General features: G+C 43.8%; 1 protein-coding gene and 1 non-coding gene across 3 annotated transcripts in view; one reads left to right on the top strand and one right to left on the bottom strand.

Annotated features, from left to right (window-relative positions):
- The window catches only part of LOC126235920 (adenylyl cyclase 78C-like), a 751,097-nt gene that overhangs the window by 647,347 nt on the left and 86,648 nt on the right, over positions 1–17,102 (bottom strand). The gene's annotated exons all lie outside the window — the stretch shown is intronic.
- Positions 14,727–14,800, top strand: Trnat-ugu (transfer RNA threonine (anticodon UGU)). The gene has a single exon. It is a non-coding gene; the product is annotated as a tRNA-Thr (tRNA).

Genomic DNA, 17,102 nt, shown 5'->3' with positions numbered 1-17,102 from the left:
TTATCTGATATTGGGGAATCGAGACGAAACCACGATGTTAAGTTACGTATTACAGTAGTGTACATCGAACAAACTTGGCAAATATTCTCTAGTGCAATAAGCACACGACTTCTCACGAGCCTGGCATAATATCTGTAGTGTTGGGTAAATAAGAAAAGGACAATTAATTATCGACGATTACGTAACTACCCTGAGAACTAAGCTAGTTTATTGAGTGCATATACACGTCGGGCTAAATTAAACAACATATTACACAATTAACAATATTCCTACATTAGGTATTTCTCTTTTATGCTGAACCATTGTATTAATGTGTGTTTCTTTTTTATATAAGTCACGGCTATTATTCATTCTATTACATTACACTGATAGCAAAAATAAGAGTCACAAGTAATTTTTATTTTATTACATTACAAAACATCAAAAGAAGTTTTGCATCACTTCGGTTCCGAGAATTCCAGAAACTGTACAGAAAATTGGAATAGAGATCAAGATAAAAACCATTTCTGCCTTTTTTATTACCCATGAAAACAATACATTGCATGTTGTACTACCATACAGCGAGACCTTCAGAGGTGGTGGTCCAGACTGCGGTACACACCGGTGTCTCTAGTACCCAGTAGCACGTCCTCTTCCATTTAAGCGTGCCTGTATTCGTCGTGGCATACTATCCACAAGTTCATCAAGGCACTGTCCAGATTGTCCCACTCCTCAACGGTGATTCGGCGTAGATCCTTCAGAATGGTTGGTGAGTCACGTCGTCCATAGATCAACCCTTTACAATCCATCCCAGGCATGTTCGATGGGGTCCATGTCTGGAGAACATGCTGGCCGCTCTAGTCGAGTAATGTCGTTATCCTGAAGGAATTCATTCATAAAATGTGCACGATGGAGGAGCGATTTGTCGTCTTTGAAGACGAATACGTCGCCAATAAGCTGCCGATATGGTTGCACTATCGGTCGGAGAATGGCATTATGTATCGTATAGACGTTACGGCGCCTTCCATGACCACCAGCGGCGTACGTTGGCTCAACATAATGCCACCCGAAAACAGCAGGGAACCTCCACCGTGCTGCATTTGCTGGACGGTGTGTCTAAGGCGTTCAGCCTGACCGAGTTGCCTCCAAACACGTCCCCGACGATTGTATGACTGAAGACATATGCGACACTCAGGTGTAGAGAACGTGATGCCAGTCCTGAGCGGTCCATTCGATATGTTTTTGGACCCATCTGTACTGCGCTGCATGGTGTCTTGGTTGCAAAGATGGACCTTACCATGGACGTCGGGAGTGAAGTTGTGCATCATGCAGCTTAATGCGCACAGTTTGAGTCGTAACACGACGTCCTGTGGTTGCACGAAAAGCATTACTCAACATGGTTGCGTTGCTGTGAGTGTTTCTCCGAGCATAATCTGTAGACAGCCGTCATCCACTGCAGTAGTAGCCCTTGGGTGGCCTGAGCAAGGCATGTCATCGATAGTTCCTGTAGCTCCTCCGTGTCCGAACAACATCACTTGGGTTCACTCCGAGACGCCTAGACATTTAACTTGTTGGGAGCCCTTCCTGGCACAAAGTGACAATACGGACGCGCTCGAACCGCGGTATTGACCGTCTAGGCATGGATGGACTACAGACAACAGGAGCGTTATTCCTCTGTCTTGGTGGAATGACTGGAACTGATCTGCTGTCGGACCCCCTCCGTCTAATAGCCACTCTTCATGCATGCTTGTTTACACCTTTGGGCGGGTTTAGTTACATCTCTGAACAGTCAAAGGGACTGTGTCTGTGATACAATATACACAGTCCACGTCTATCTTCAGGAGTTCTGGGAACCGGGGTGATGCAAATCTTTCATTGATGTATGTATTAAGCATGCAAGTGCACCATTTATTCTGCAGCACGGAAAATAGGCGTCAGTTCAAAATAAGGAAAATACGGCCTTTGAAATAGGTATTATACAAGGATTTCATTATTACAAATGGAGTTATATACTGAAGAGCCAAAGAAACTGGTACACCTGCCTAATATAGTGTAGGGCCCCAGCGAGCACGCAGAAGTGCCGCAAAATGACGTGGCATGGATGGCATGGACTCGACTAACGTTGAAGCTAGTGCTGGAGGGAACTGACACCATGAATGCTGCAGGGCTGTCCATAACTCCATAAGAGTACGAGGGGGTGGAGCACAGCATGTTGCAAGGATTTCCACATATACTGGGGAATTTGGTGGCCAGCGGAAGTGTTTAATGTCAGAAGAGTGTTCCTGGAGCCATTGTGAAGCAATTCTAGACGTGTGGGGCTTAGCATTGCCCTGCTGGAATTACCTAACTCAGTCGGAATGTGCAATGGACATGAATGGATGCAGGTGATCAGACAGGATGCTTACTTACACGTCACGTATCTGGACATATCAGGTTACATATTGCTCCAGCCGCACACGCTCGACACCATTAGACCGCAGCTCGTGGTCTTGCGGTCGCGTTCTCGCTTCCCACGCACGGGGTCCAGGGTTCGATTCCCGGCGGGGTCAGGGATTTTCTCCTGCCTCGAGATGACTGGGTGTTTGTGTTGTGTTCATTATTTCGCCATAATTCCTGAATGCGGCGGAACCGAACTGAACAAAGTTTGGGAATTTGTATGGGAGTTGATAACTGCACAGTTGAGCACCGCACAAACCAAACATCATCATCATCATCATCATCATCATCATCCACACCATTACAGACCCTCGACCAGCTGACATGCAGTGTACATGATTTCATGAGGTTGTCTCCATACCCGTACACGTCCATCCGCTCTTTTCACTTTGAAACGAGACATCACGTTTCCAGTCATCAATAGTCCAATGTTGGTGTCGACGGGCCCAGGCAAGATGTAAATTTATGTAACGTGCAGTCATCAAGGGCAGAAGAGTGGGGTTTCGGCTCCGAACGCCCATATCGATGATGTTTCGTTGAATGGTTCACACGCTGTCAGTTGTCGATGGCCCAGGTTTGAAATCCGCAGCAATTTGCGGAAGGTTTTCAGTTCTGTCACGTTGAACGACTCTCTTCAGTCGTCGTTGGTACCGTTCTTAATGGCTCTGAGCACTATGGGACTCAACATCTTAGGTCATAAGTCCCCTAGAACTTAGAACTACTTAAACCTAACTAACCTAAGGACATCACACACACCCATGCCCGAGGCAGGATTCGAACCTGCGACCGTAGCAGTCCCGCGGTTCCGGACTGCAGCGCCAGAACCGCTAGACCACCGCGGCCGGCGGTACCGTTCTTGCAGGGTCTTTTTCCGGCCGCAGCGATATTGGTGATTTTTTGTTTTACCGGATTCCTGATATTCACGGTACACTTGTGGAATGGTTATACGGGAAAATCCATACTTCATCACTTCCTCGAAGATGCTGTGTCCCATCGCTCGCGCCGACTGTAACTACACGTCCAAATTCACTTAAATCTTGATAACTTGCCACTGTAGCTGCAGAAACCGATCTAACAACTGCGCCAGACACTTGTTGTCTTATATAGGCGTTACCGATCGCTGCGCTTTATTCTGCCTGCTTCCAGAGTGGCCGAGCGGTTCTAGGCGCTACAGTCTGGAACCGCCCGACCGCTACGGTTGCAGGTTCGAATCGTGCCTCAGGCATGGATGTGTGTGATGTCCTTCGGTTAGTTAGGTTTAAGTAGTTCTAAGTTCTAAGGGACTGATGACCTCAGAAGGTAAGTCCCATAGTGCTCAGAGCCATTTGAACCATTTTATTCTGCCTGCTTACATATCTCTTTATATGAATATGCATGCCTCAACCACTTTCTATGGCGCTTCACTGTAAACGCATATTCGTAATATAATGACCCATAAATTTAATATCACGCGCAATGTTTGTACTGATTCAAAGGGATACGCCACTCATCCTATCTCTTGTCTTACAGACTTTCTCCCCAGTTAGATTCAGTCTCTCTTCATGAGTTACTCTAATTATCCTTCCGATATTCAACATTCTTCTATGACATCACATTTCAGTACCTTATATTCCGATATTGTCTGTACTGCTTGTTGTACACGCTTCGTTTAGGTACAATGGTACATTCCTGAGAGAACTTAACAATCCTCAGCTTTCAAGAAGCGCTTCTCTTGCTTTTACTAGTCTAAATCGCATATAATCTCTACCTCAATCACTGTCAGTTATTTTGCTGATCAAATAGCAAAACTCATCGACTAGTTTTAGTGTCTGATATCCTAATCTAATTCGCTCAGCAGCTCCTGATTTAAACGACTTCATTCTATTACCGTTGATTTACTTTTGTTGATGCTCATCTAGTAACCTCTTTTCAAGACACTATACATTCCGTTCGACTGATCATCCAAGCCCTTCGTCGTCTCTGATAGAACTGGAATGTTATCGGTAAACCTCAAAGTTGTTATTGCTCCTCTCTGAAGTTTCATTCTTTCGACAAACAGCTCTATGTTTTCCTTTGCTGCTTTTCTTGTGTACAGACTGAATAAACTTGGGTACAGGGTGCAACACGCTAATGCTGTAAATGAAATTTAGAGTAATCTGACGATCCTATGTAATTCCTTATAGTGATATTTCGAAGCAGTGAAATGTTTACATACAGAGGTATCCATTACAGGCTGTTGCGCCAAAAAGAATTTCTCATAAAACTTGTTTCTAAATCTTACCTACATTTTCTCTTCTTTTTGCCATTTTGTTTGCTGTTCTTAGGGTCTCTGTGACAACGAAGAGTGGAATGGCTGCAGTACTCGTATACGTTTCAACCAATGACGATTTGAAATTCTAATTCTCCGTTCTTGTGAGGTATTCGATGTCTTTTGTAAATCTATTTGAGGTTCCTGAGACCTTGTAAACATGTGTCAGTGATATGCGACCTCTCGGCTCGTGCATTATTGCCTGATGGCCATTTCCAGAGCTCTGGTTGTTGGCTGGGAGGTGCTAGGGTTAGGCCAGTGTGTAATGCCTCGTCAACACCCACGTAATTAGAGAGTTGCTTGCTTGGCTTGATGAGTAATCGATGCCCTGGTGTGATATGGCGCCGCGGCCTCTAGCTACGGGATTCGCTGATGTTTCAGGCATGGGAGAGCTGCTTTGCTGCGAAATCTTGAGAAGAATTACTTATTAAGACGCCTTCAAACTTTTTAGTACGGGCATGGGTCTATACCTAATGATTATGTCTACTTGCTACTTGCATAACAGTTTTGGGAAATTCAGGTTATTATATTTTGCAGCTTTAGAGAGAATGTGAACTGTAGTTCGAATGTCGAATTGAATCGTGACTCTTCTCCGTGCCAGAAACATACGAAATTATGTAGCCGATGAAAACCAACTTTTAGGATATATTATCTCATCAACCCAATAGAAACCATTTGTCTGCAATTTGTCCAGCAACTTAATAGTTATATCGTTTTTCAAGTTAATACATACAAATCAAAAGTGTTCACAACGAGGTTTCTATGAGGGAAGAAAAGTTTTTGCTGATCTCGATTGATTCATGCGTCGTAACTAGTCGCGTAAATACGCAGCTATCTAGCTTCGACATCGATCGTGTGTATTCTGCTTGGCAGTTGCTAAGGAACAGAGACACTGTTCGATATTAATAATCACAGGCAGTGATGGACGACATGAAACACAGTACATGCGTAATAGAGCTGTAATGGTATATTTATAACAAAAAGTGGTACAGATTTCACCACGTGGGAAACAAAGATAACAAATATAAATAACGTTCATATTTGAAACAGGTTAGAGCCCAAAGTAAAGGTCGATATCGGACTCTCAATAAGGAATGTGCCCTAGTCAGGCATTAACGCATATTTTGAACCTGTTTTTCATGCTGGATGTTGAGGAGTCCTTTGGGGGATTTCGTCCCACGCGCCCCTCAAGGCGGTTTTCAGTTCTTGCACGCTTCGGGGAGGGTGTAATCGTCGAGGAAAACTTCCGCCAAGAGCATTCTAGAAACGCTCTATAGACTTTAGGAGCTGGGAATGGTTCAAATGGCTCTAACAAGGGAACCTCACAATCGCATCCCCCTCAGATTTAGTTATAAGTTGGTACAGTGGACAGGCCTTGAAAAACTGAACACAGATCAATCGAGAAAAAAGGAAGAAGTTGTGTGAAACTATGAAAAAATAAGCAAAATATACAAACTGAGTAGTCCATGCGCAAGATAGGCAACATCAAGGAGACTGTTAGCTCAGGAGCACCGTGGTCCCGTGGTTAGCGTGAGCAGCTGCTGAACGAGAGGGCCTTGGTGAAGTCTTTCTTTATTTTCGCAAAGTTATGATCTGTCCGTTCGTTCATTGACGTCTCTGTTCACTGTAAAAAGTTTAGTGTTGGTGTTTTGCAACCGCACCGCAAAACCGTGCGATTAGTAGACGAAAGGACGTGCCTTTCCAAAGGGAACCGAAAACATTTGTCGCAAAGGTCATAGGTCAACCGATTCCTCCACAGGAAAACACGTCTTATATATTCTATACGACAGTGGTAACAGCATGTGCGTCACATGACAGGAATATGATATCGACCCACCTAACTCGTACTCTTGGCGAATGGCTAAAAAGATTCTTTAAACTTGCCCGATTCAGGTTTTCTTGTGGATGTGATAATCACAAATTAGATTACATAAATAAAACTTTTCACTCGAGGGAAGACTCGAAGCACGGACCTCTTGCTCCGCAGCTGCTCCCGCTAACCACGGGACCACTGCGCTCCTGAGCTCACACAACGGTTGACATTTAAAACACACCCGTTTAAAATTCCTTTACTGGATTTTGTGTAATTTATGGAAGCCGCCAAACAGTTAATTATTATGATTATATGACCGTGTGCTGCATGGATGAAAGGCTATCGGTTTTTCTGCTGTGGCTTCGGGGGTATTTCAACCGAGTGCGGCTGTTTTGAGATGAACAGTGGAACGATTGAAAGTTTGTCTGTTATCAAGGACCACAAAGGTAGCGTTGTACAAACTGATATATATATTTTCTACTAACACACAAATTCTGAGGCAGTTGCTACCTTCGCCTTACACATCTAATTGTGGTTATATCTCTTATTGGTTGCTGATTTTTAGTACTTCGTCACACGCAATGCTGATGGTTAACATTCACAACAATCCTCACTGCAACCCATGGTTGTTGCTGGCCGACGCGGTTGATGCGAAACACGTAATTCGGCACTTGTCACTTCCTGTTTCATATCACTCGCGAGTCGGTATTAGTGAGGGTCAACCCCACGACGATGAGGGGGACGTGCTCACTCGTCATACTCCGGTGAATTTTAACCGTTTACCACTCACTCGACCACAATTCTTGCCCGTCTCTCCAACACCACCGCTCGCTCTCCAGTACTACTACGCACTCGACACTCGTCTCACTGCCTCCTGCAGCGCACGACAATCGACTCCTGTTTACTATCGACCTGGGCGTCGGATACTAGCATCTATGTTCGTGGGATCACCGATCCCTTACACATTGCCTATCTTGCGGATGGACTTACTCAGTTTGTATATTTTGCTTATTTTTTTCATGGTTCCACACAACTTCTTCCTGTTTTCGTGATTCATCTGTGTTCAGTTTTTCAAGGCCTATCCACTGTGCCAACTTATAACTAAATCTGAGGGGGATGCGATGGGGAGGTTCCCTTGTAAACACTATGGGACTTAACATCTGAGGTCATCAGTCCCCTAGACTTAGAACTACTTAAACCTAACAAACCTAAGGATATCACACACAACCATGTCCGAGACAGGATTCGAACCCGCCACCGTAGCAGTAGCGCGGTTCCGGACTGAAGTGCCTAGAACCGCTCGGCCACCACCGCCGGTAGGAGCTGTGAGCTGGGAATACGCATGCCCATTCCATGTGTTCGATATCTTAACTTCCCAGTGTTTCCGACAACTCAGTGGTTCTGTGTGGGTGAAAACTGTCGTCCAGTCACAGAAAGTAGGGACCTAAAGCACCGCTAAAGAGACGAACATGATCCAGAATAATCTCCATGTAACATCGTTGTGCTGTAACAGTACTTCGCACACAGATATGCAGTTGTTTTCGGCCATTGCGCATAATGCTTGCCCACACCACAGCGCCTGGGCCAAATCGATGACATTCATGAACATTCTGTGGTGTGTAACGTATTACCCTCTCCCCTTATACACTAACTGGTGGCCAGAATCGCTTGCCACAGTGAAGCAGAATACGTCGACAAATATACTCTGGTCCATTGTTGCTCACCCCAACCAGCTTGCTACCTAATAATTACTATTAAAAAACAGTCTTGATCACAATTTATTTTACTAGGTGACCGGTTTCAACCACTACTGTGGTCATCTTCAGACCATTGAGTAGGAGCCTCTATGTGTTGAAGAATCAGTAGTGATTCTTCAACACATAGAGGCTCCTACTCAATGGTCTGAAGATGACCACAGTAGTGGTTGAAACCGGTCACCTAGTAAAATAAATTGTGATCAAGACTGTTTTTAATAGTAATTATTAGTAAAACATTGATCACTGTTGTGCCCATAATGTATTCAAAAGCTTGCTACCTGCTCCAACGAACTCTTTATCGACGAGTGCGTGGTTGAAGTGGGATGCATTTAGCAGGCTTCCGAGCATACAAACCAGCGTCATTTAATCGCATCTGAATGGTTCTGGCAGAGACATGCGCACCGGTAGTGGTTGCAAGGTCTGCAGCGATCTGTTTAGGAGTGGGATGTCTGTTCCTTTTGACCACTGGACGTACGTTCCGATTCTTTTGCAGTATGGTGGTCCGTCTACGACGACCGGAATTATTTCGCTCAGCATTTCCGCCTTCAGTGACCTGTTTAATGGCAAGATGACACTTTTCGACACAGCCGTTATTGTGGCCACAGTCGTGACACTTTCGACTGGCTTTGAGCTGTCCAGCTGCTCGTCCACGATCGTAAGCACTGAAATACTGTCTTGCAGACATGTTGCCGTATCATACGAAATGTTGCACCAGTCGTTTCCCCAACAACCTTCGTCAAACACTGTATTGCATGAACAGTTGGATGCATATACAGCGTTCATGCACAGGCTTCGTTGCGGTTAAAAACGCGTTCCTCCCTCTAAATTTAGTTTTACTTTCATTTGGCGGTTGTTCTTTAGCATTTTTCAGTGGTTTCTTAGCAACTGGCAGTTGTTCCTTAACAATTGTTAGTTGTTCCTTAGCAATTGTCAAGCAGTGTAATACTCCTGTAACTACAGGAAACGGAAAAAATTATCTTTCGTCAATGGTGATCATCTGAGGTCTCCGCACATTCCACTTTCATGGAAGAAAGAAATGAATCTACTTAGTTATTGCGTCCAAATACAATACTCGCGATAAGAATTTTGATATGGAAAGCGTAATTTGAAGAAGTGTTGCACTGATTTCTGCAGCGGAGTGCGCACGGTTTTAAGAACTCCTCACAAATTAAAATTGTATAATTTGTTTTATTACAAATACATTATCATTAAGCGAATATCTTTTTCTGAAGCCTGATTATTTTTCTGAGATTATTGCATCAACGATAATTTGTAACCGTTGATTAAGAATTTTTCCATAAATTTTATATCGGCTTAGAAACGTGTTTAGCATTTATTGATTATGAGAAAGCCCTTGATAAGGAAAACGACCCCTTTTGTGGGAATTGTTGTAAATGACATATTTTCTCAAACGCCTTACTAATCCCATAAAGAATCTACATGTAAATACAAAAATAGTTGCAAGTTCAGTTTCGAAAATTTTAGATAAAATTTTAATTAATCAAGGTGTTCGACAAGGTTGCAATCTGAAACCTCAGTTTCTCTTGGCGTATACAGTTTTCAAACAACATACTGGAATTCAGTCAGGTAATATTTACAGCGGGAATACACCCCGCCATTTTCAAACCACAAGCTGCTACGGACAGGCGATGTTCAGGCAAATTTGAAACCTCGGTTCTTGGAGTAATTCGGGAAAGATAACACACACACCGAACACTAGTGCCACAAAAGATGATCAAAGTCAGAGGTATCCGTAGTGAAAGACTACGAACTGGCAAGCGTTTGGATCCTCGTCATCCTATGTTATATAACAGGACCGAGATATTGGCATGCACGTCCAGCTATTGGGACAGTGTTATTAAGGAGACTGTTCAGATTAAATTAGCGAGCTACCTTATGAACAGGGATGGAGGTTCTAGTTTAAACTCTGCTTGGAATCCTGCTATCTCCCCTGTCAAAAAAGCGAGGGACAGAGTCATTGTTACCTCACTTGCTAGTTTGTAGTCTTTCACTATCGATAGCTCTGACTTTGGTTATCTTTGGTGGCACTAGTGTTCAGTGTGTGTGTGTGTGTGTGTGTGTGTGTGTGTGTGTGTGTGTGTGTTATATTTCCGAAATTAGTCCAAGAACCAAGGTTTTATATTTGGCTGTACATCGCCTGTCCGTTACAGTTTGTGCCTTAAAAGCGGCGGGGTGTACTCCCGCCGGTTGCTGTAAATATTACCCAGCTGAATCCTCGTAAGTTGTTTGAAGGTTACAATCTATCCTTCACTTTGTTTAATTTATATGTCGACAATCTAGTTATGAAGAGGAAAGATGAAATACATTTAGATTTCACAGAATCTAGCATACCATTCAATACTCTGATATATGCTACTGACTGAATAATTACACTGGAAACAGAAGATAATTAACAAGGAACAATACATAGATTAAGCCAAAACGCGATGTGTTTCAACTTAACTATATCTGCAAATATGGATTTCAAATGAAAGAATCAGGTCAGATCGAAAATAATAATAAATGAGAAAATTTTAGAATAAGTATCCCACTTCAGTTATCTAGGATGTGAGGCTAGTTTGAACTGTGACAAAGACATTGAGAAGAAGTTTGATAAATATCAAGGTATCTGCGGAAGAATTGGAAGAATTCCTGGTAGAAAAAAAAAAGAAAGGAAACACAACTGAAATTCTATTAAGTTATGGCTGTAGCTACTCCTGTATATGGATCCAAATCATGGACAGTAACAAAAGAAGGAGAACCACGTATAGACGCAGCAGAGATGAAGTTCAGGAGATATGTAAGGGGCTGTAATAAAATGGATAAAAAAGGAATGAAACTATAAAATCAGATTTAAAAATCTTTTCATTTAATGACAAGATAGAAGAGAATTGAATGAAATGTAAGTATCATGTTGATAAATTGACAGAAAATACACTGGTGTCCAAAATTAAAACAACAAGCCGCTATTTTCCCGTCCTGTGTCTAGTTCACGATATAATCATACAAATTGTCAACCAGAAGTCCATGCGATCTTCTTCTGGAAGATGTCACTCCGGTCAATGGACAACCATTCCAACAATGACGTCATGGCACCTATGAAACGAGGTAGTGTTTGCTGGGTAGCCCCACAGTCACAGTCGCTGTGTGCAGTGTTGCAGACGGTGCAGTATGGCAGGGAGAGATGCCTAGCAGACTCTCTGCGGTGGAGAGCCAGAGAAACAAAGGAAGCAGGACAGTTGCAAACTGATGTTTCCCGTTGGCTTAGTGTGAATCATTATGTTGTTTCTCGGTCTGTACAGAGACCGAAACTGTATTCCGAAGACCAGGGCAGAGCCGACCACGTGTGACTTCAGAAGAGAGGACCGTTATTTGGCTGTTAGGGCACGACAGTACCGCCTTAGTACTCCACAGCAACTGACAAGTGAGCTCGCAGCATCCACTGGACGTGTTGTATCGAGGCAAACGGTGTACAGAAGGCTTCAGTAGAGTGGCCTTTATTGCTGTCTGTTTACCTCTGGCATGTCTTCACAAAAGGGAACGTCTAGATTGGAGTTATCAACATGCCACCTGGTCGGTCGAAGAGTGAGCCGATGTTGTTTTCACAGATGAGTCTAGATTTAGTCTGGAGAGTGATTCTCGATGGATTCGCACCTGGAGGGAATGTGGAACGCGATTCCGGAACCCAAGCATTGTAGAAAGAGACCGATATCGAGGTGGATCCCTAATGGTGTGGGCAGGGATTATATTTGCCACTCGAGCCCTACTTCACGAAATTGTACGGGTGGATCGGCAAGGTTTAACTGCTATGACGATATTCTGGGACCTCATCTGCGGTAGCTGCCAGGTACTGTGAGCCGAGACTTCGTATTGATGGACGATAATGCTCGACCTGATACAGCACGGGTTGTTGACGTTTTCTTGGAAACGGAAGACAATGCACACATGGCGTGGCCTGGTCGCTCTTAAGATTTCAAATGGCTCTGAGCACTATGGGACTCAACTGCTGTGGTCATAAGTCCCCTAGAACTTAGAACTACTTAAACCTAACTAACCTAAGGACAGCACACAACACCCAGCTATCACGAGGCAGAGAAAATCCCTGACCCCGCCGGGAATCGAACCCGGGAACCCTGGCGTGGGAAGCGAGAACGCTACCGCACGACCACGAGATGCGGGCCCTCTTAAGATTTGAATCCCATAGAGGATGTCTGAGATGCCCTAGGGCTTGCGTCTGACTATAAGGTCTAATCCGTGGAAGGAGATAATTAAAACTGCGTGTCCAGTGGTCAAATCTGGAATCGTGTCCTTACTAGCAATGTTACTTACCGACGCATCCAAACGCGACTCACATCCCAGACTCAGGCAATTACAGTGCTGTAGCCAATTCTCTAACTTTTCAACAAGTAAAGTTGTGCTGAAGTGCATAACAACGTCACCTGAAAAATGTTATGCTGATGAAGCATTACTAATTTAGTTGATTTTAGCTTACTTATTACAGCAACCTATGCATAATGTGTTGCTACAGAAGGAAGCAGAAAATTTGAAGGGTAGATCGAATAAGTAATCCCGCTCCGGTTTGATGAAAAGCGAAATTTGTGGTACAACTTGGATAAATGAAGGGAACAGTTGACAGGACATATCCTGAGGCCTCAAGGTATCGTCAGACTGGAACTGAATGGAAGTGAGAGGAGTAAAAGTTGTGGAAAGACGTTGGCCTCACTAGAGGCAGCAGCTTCAGATGGATATAGGTTGCAGCTAAAAAAGGGTTTTGCATAGGGTTGAGTGTCGTGGTAAGCTGTTTGAAACCATTTCTAGGACTGAACACTATAAAAACGACAAGAAAACTGAAAAGTTGCACTTTTATTAAGTCCCACCACAGCTATGTTCTAACACAGTTTGTTTCATTAATGGTTTTGGAGCAGCAGTCTGGTTTGAAAGTGATTAACTGTGAACAATAGCGAAACTTATCGAGACTAATTGATGTATCAGTTATATTACGTTGGTTATCGACCGAAGACACGTCATATTTAAGCCGGTATGCATCATCACTTGCACAACAAGCGTGCATTAAGAGCATCTGAATAACATTAGGTTGTTATTGGAGAAGCGCAGCAGGCAGAATATCAAGAGTATATTTGTGAAGTCTGATATTCATTAGCAAAATATCAGCTTCGCTATTGTCCTATGTAATAAATTGAAAAACATTTTAGATAAAATAATTTTGGGTATAGGCCGCGTCACTGTAAACTACACAAATAACTAAATTACTGACATTGCGATCGACTTACTGCGGTCCTCTTCTGGAGCGTCGAAACGTTGGCAGTTTAGTTGTTTTTGTTGTTTACAGTGTCGCGGCCCAGTACCAAAAATTATTTTATCCAAAACGACACTGGTCGTGGAACCCTACGAGCTGAAAAACACTTGCTCTGCAACCGAAAACGAAATACTTCTTCTTCTTGTTTGGCTCTAAGTCCTTGAAGAACTTTGGCCTCCTGTATCACCTGCCTCCATTCTTCTCCATCCGTCGCCTTCCTTCTCCAATATCTTATTCCCATCGCCTTTAGATCTTCTTCCATATCGTCCAGCCACCTTTTCCTGGGTCTACCTCTTCTCCTTCTCCCATCAGGTTATCCTATGAAAAATTTCTTGACACTCCGAGTTTCTGGTATTCTCTGTATATGTCCTGCCCATCTTATTCTTCCCTGCTTAATTTTAACAACAATATCCATCTGTCCAAAAAGTGTTTGTAGTTCTACATCTGTCCTTACTCTCCAACCATCTTCCGCTCTCACTGCTCCAAAAATCCTTCTCCGTATCTTTCTTTCCCATCTCAATAAGCAGTTCTCCTCCCTTAATGTCAATACCCAGCCTTCTGATCCATATATTCCTATACGTCTTAATATGGTCGTGTATATTTTGATTTTGGTATTCCTGCTAACATTCCTGGAATTATATACGAAGACAGTAACTTGTTCTCGAAAGAACAGATACTGTTGATGACCGTGCAGCTTTTCTCTGAAATAAATGATGAGTAACTGACAACCTCAGCTGCCGACAGGTGTTGTTGTTATACCTCGATGTGGACAGCTGAAAATGTGTGCCCCGACCGGGACTCGAACCCGGGATCTCCTGCTTACATGGCAGACGCTCTATCCATCTGAGCCACCGAGGACACAGATGAACAGCGCGACTGCAGGGACTTATCCCTTGCACGCCTCCCGTGTCTTCGTATATATAGATAAAGGCTACCCAGCCATTGACCTTTGTCTGTGCGAATGCGCACAGGTTGCCCAAACTCTTACGGGAATCGCCAACGCGTGCGCGAGTAATGAGTGGATGGGCAAATGTCTATAAGGTACAATACATATGTAGAATTGTGGACAGTTGGGAATGTGAGTCTCACGGGAGGCGTGCAAGGGATAAGTCCCTGCAGTCGCGCTATTCATCTGTGTCCTCGGTGGCTCAGATGGATAGAGCGTCTGCCCTGTAAGCAGGAGATCCCGGGTTCGAGTCCCGGTCGGGGCACACATTTTCAGCTGTCCACATCGAGGTATAACAACAATACCTGTCGGCAGCTGAGGTTGTCAGTTACTCATCATTTATTCCTGGAATTAAATACATTCTGCAAGGCAAAATGGCAACGATTTCCACTCGCTACCATTTCTTGAACTTCTACTGCTACTTTATTGTCATCCGTTATTACAGAACCTAAATATTTAAATGCTTTCACTCTTTCATATTCTTTCCCATTCATTACTATTGAAATTTTTTGTCTGTTTATATTGGGCTCCCCCTTCACCATATACTTTGTTGTGTTTATGTTTACTTCTAAACTTACCTCTAACGCATCGTAGTTCCCCTTTAGTGCCTTTACATTTCTTGCCATTAATGCTACGTCATCCGCATATGCTACCACTTGAACTTGTCGATTAAATATTGTTCCTCCTGGGTTTATCGGCATTTGCCGCATCACCTTTTCTGAAACTAAATTAAATAGCATTGTAGAGATCATATCTCCCTTTCGTAGCTCCCTCCGTACTTGGAATTCACCAGACAGTTCTTGCTGTATTCTTACTTTACACACTGTTGCTTTCATTGTCATTTCTGTTAAATTGACCAGTTTTAATGGGAAAATGAAATACATATGTCTGAAAGTGGATGTTGTGGAAACTGAACAAAGTGATAAAAATTATTGTTACAGAAGACCTCTGAGACGTCATTCAAATACGGCTTAGACCTGCTCGCCATCCGAGTGCCGTATTACCCCCCTTCCGCCTCGTAAAAGAACATAGTGTGCATAAGGTTTCCCGTACTTGCCATTATTTGAGGAAAGGCACTATTTCCGTACGTATGACTTCACAAGCTTCATGTCTGTTTCGTACTAAACGCCGTCTAGTACAAAAGAAGCAATATGTATTTTCGACAAAAAAAAAAAATGTGCTGTCGTCTCAAGACAAAGTTGGCAGCTCATCTGCAAAATAAATCCTTTATTGGTCGAAATGGTATCTCATTGCAGTCTTTCTTTCTCAGCGTCATAATTCTTAACTGGGATGTCTAACAATCAAGGACAAAATAGTTTTCGGTGTCTGTTTTTATCAATACCTTTGGCAACACAGCATTTAGATTGTTATTCCCAGGTAATATGCGGCTTGGGTCTACACTGGTGAGAACACCATTTATTACAGCTTCGGAGCCAATCAATGGACCTCTGCACGAGAGCCGGCATACACCTAGATGCAGTAATCGGATTACCGAGGGTTATACTCCTAATGGCACCCTTCCCATCTGCCATTAAGCTGATGCTCTCGTACCAGCTGAAGGGGTACTGTGCTGTGTTGCTGCAGACGCTTTGTGGGCGAAGGCGGTTCCTTTAGAGGACGACAGACAAACTGAAGGTGGAGGGGAAGGAAGAAAAGGAAAAGAAAGGGATTATTGACGCCAGCTGTTCAAAATGGTTCAAATGGCTCTGAGCACTATGGGACTTAACATCTTAGGTCATCAGTCGCCTAGAACGTAGAACTACTTAAACCTAACTAACCTAAGGACATCACACACATCCATGCCCGAGGCAGGATTCGAACCTGCGACCGTAGCAGTCCCGCGGTTCCGGACTGCAACGCCAGAACCGCACGACCACCGCGGCCGGCGACGCCAGCTGTACAGGGATATTACGCGGGATCAGCGGCGACTAGCGAAAATGTGTGGCGGACCGGGACTCAAACCCGGGATCTCCTGCTTACTAGGCAGCTGACTTCAAACTGCGCCATCTGGACGAAACACTTAGCGCACCTGCATGGAATATCTCAGCATGCCTCTCGGTCGACCCACACTCTCACCGAGTGCCATCTATCTGCAGTCCATGGTCACATTCTCCATGCACGCTACTTCGAGATTCCCGCAGGTTAGACGTAATTGTGCATCCGCAATGAAAAAGGTGGATTCGTCACCCATCGAGGCAAATCAGTCCGAAAGAACAGGCACGATGCATTCATATAATCAGTAAGTCAGTCGTAAAATCTGAAACGCTTCCAGTATCACACTTCACGAAGGGACATGTCCAAACAGTAGCTTTGCGAAAGGCCAAATTATTAACTAGCGCTTCTCTTGGACGACTTGAGCATTTTATTCATCGTATTGCTACTATTTCCAGCCATTCTGCTTCATTAACAAGTTTAGCCATGGTTACTTTGTGGACATCGGTTCACTTGCGACAGTAAGCACTACCAATAAGTTCCAAAACGCCGCGAATAAAAACGGGATTTTTCTGGGGCTCATACCTCGCGTTATATTCGTGATAGAAAGGTAGGTCAAGTGTTTCGGAGAGGTC

The sequence above is a fragment of the Schistocerca nitens genome, chromosome 2 (assembly GCF_023898315.1).
Source record: "Schistocerca nitens isolate TAMUIC-IGC-003100 chromosome 2, iqSchNite1.1, whole genome shotgun sequence".
Taxonomy (NCBI): Eukaryota; Metazoa; Arthropoda; class Insecta; order Orthoptera; family Acrididae; genus Schistocerca; species Schistocerca nitens.
The sequence above is the reverse complement of the archived record's forward strand: the minus strand, read 5'-3'. Positions and strand labels throughout refer to the sequence as shown.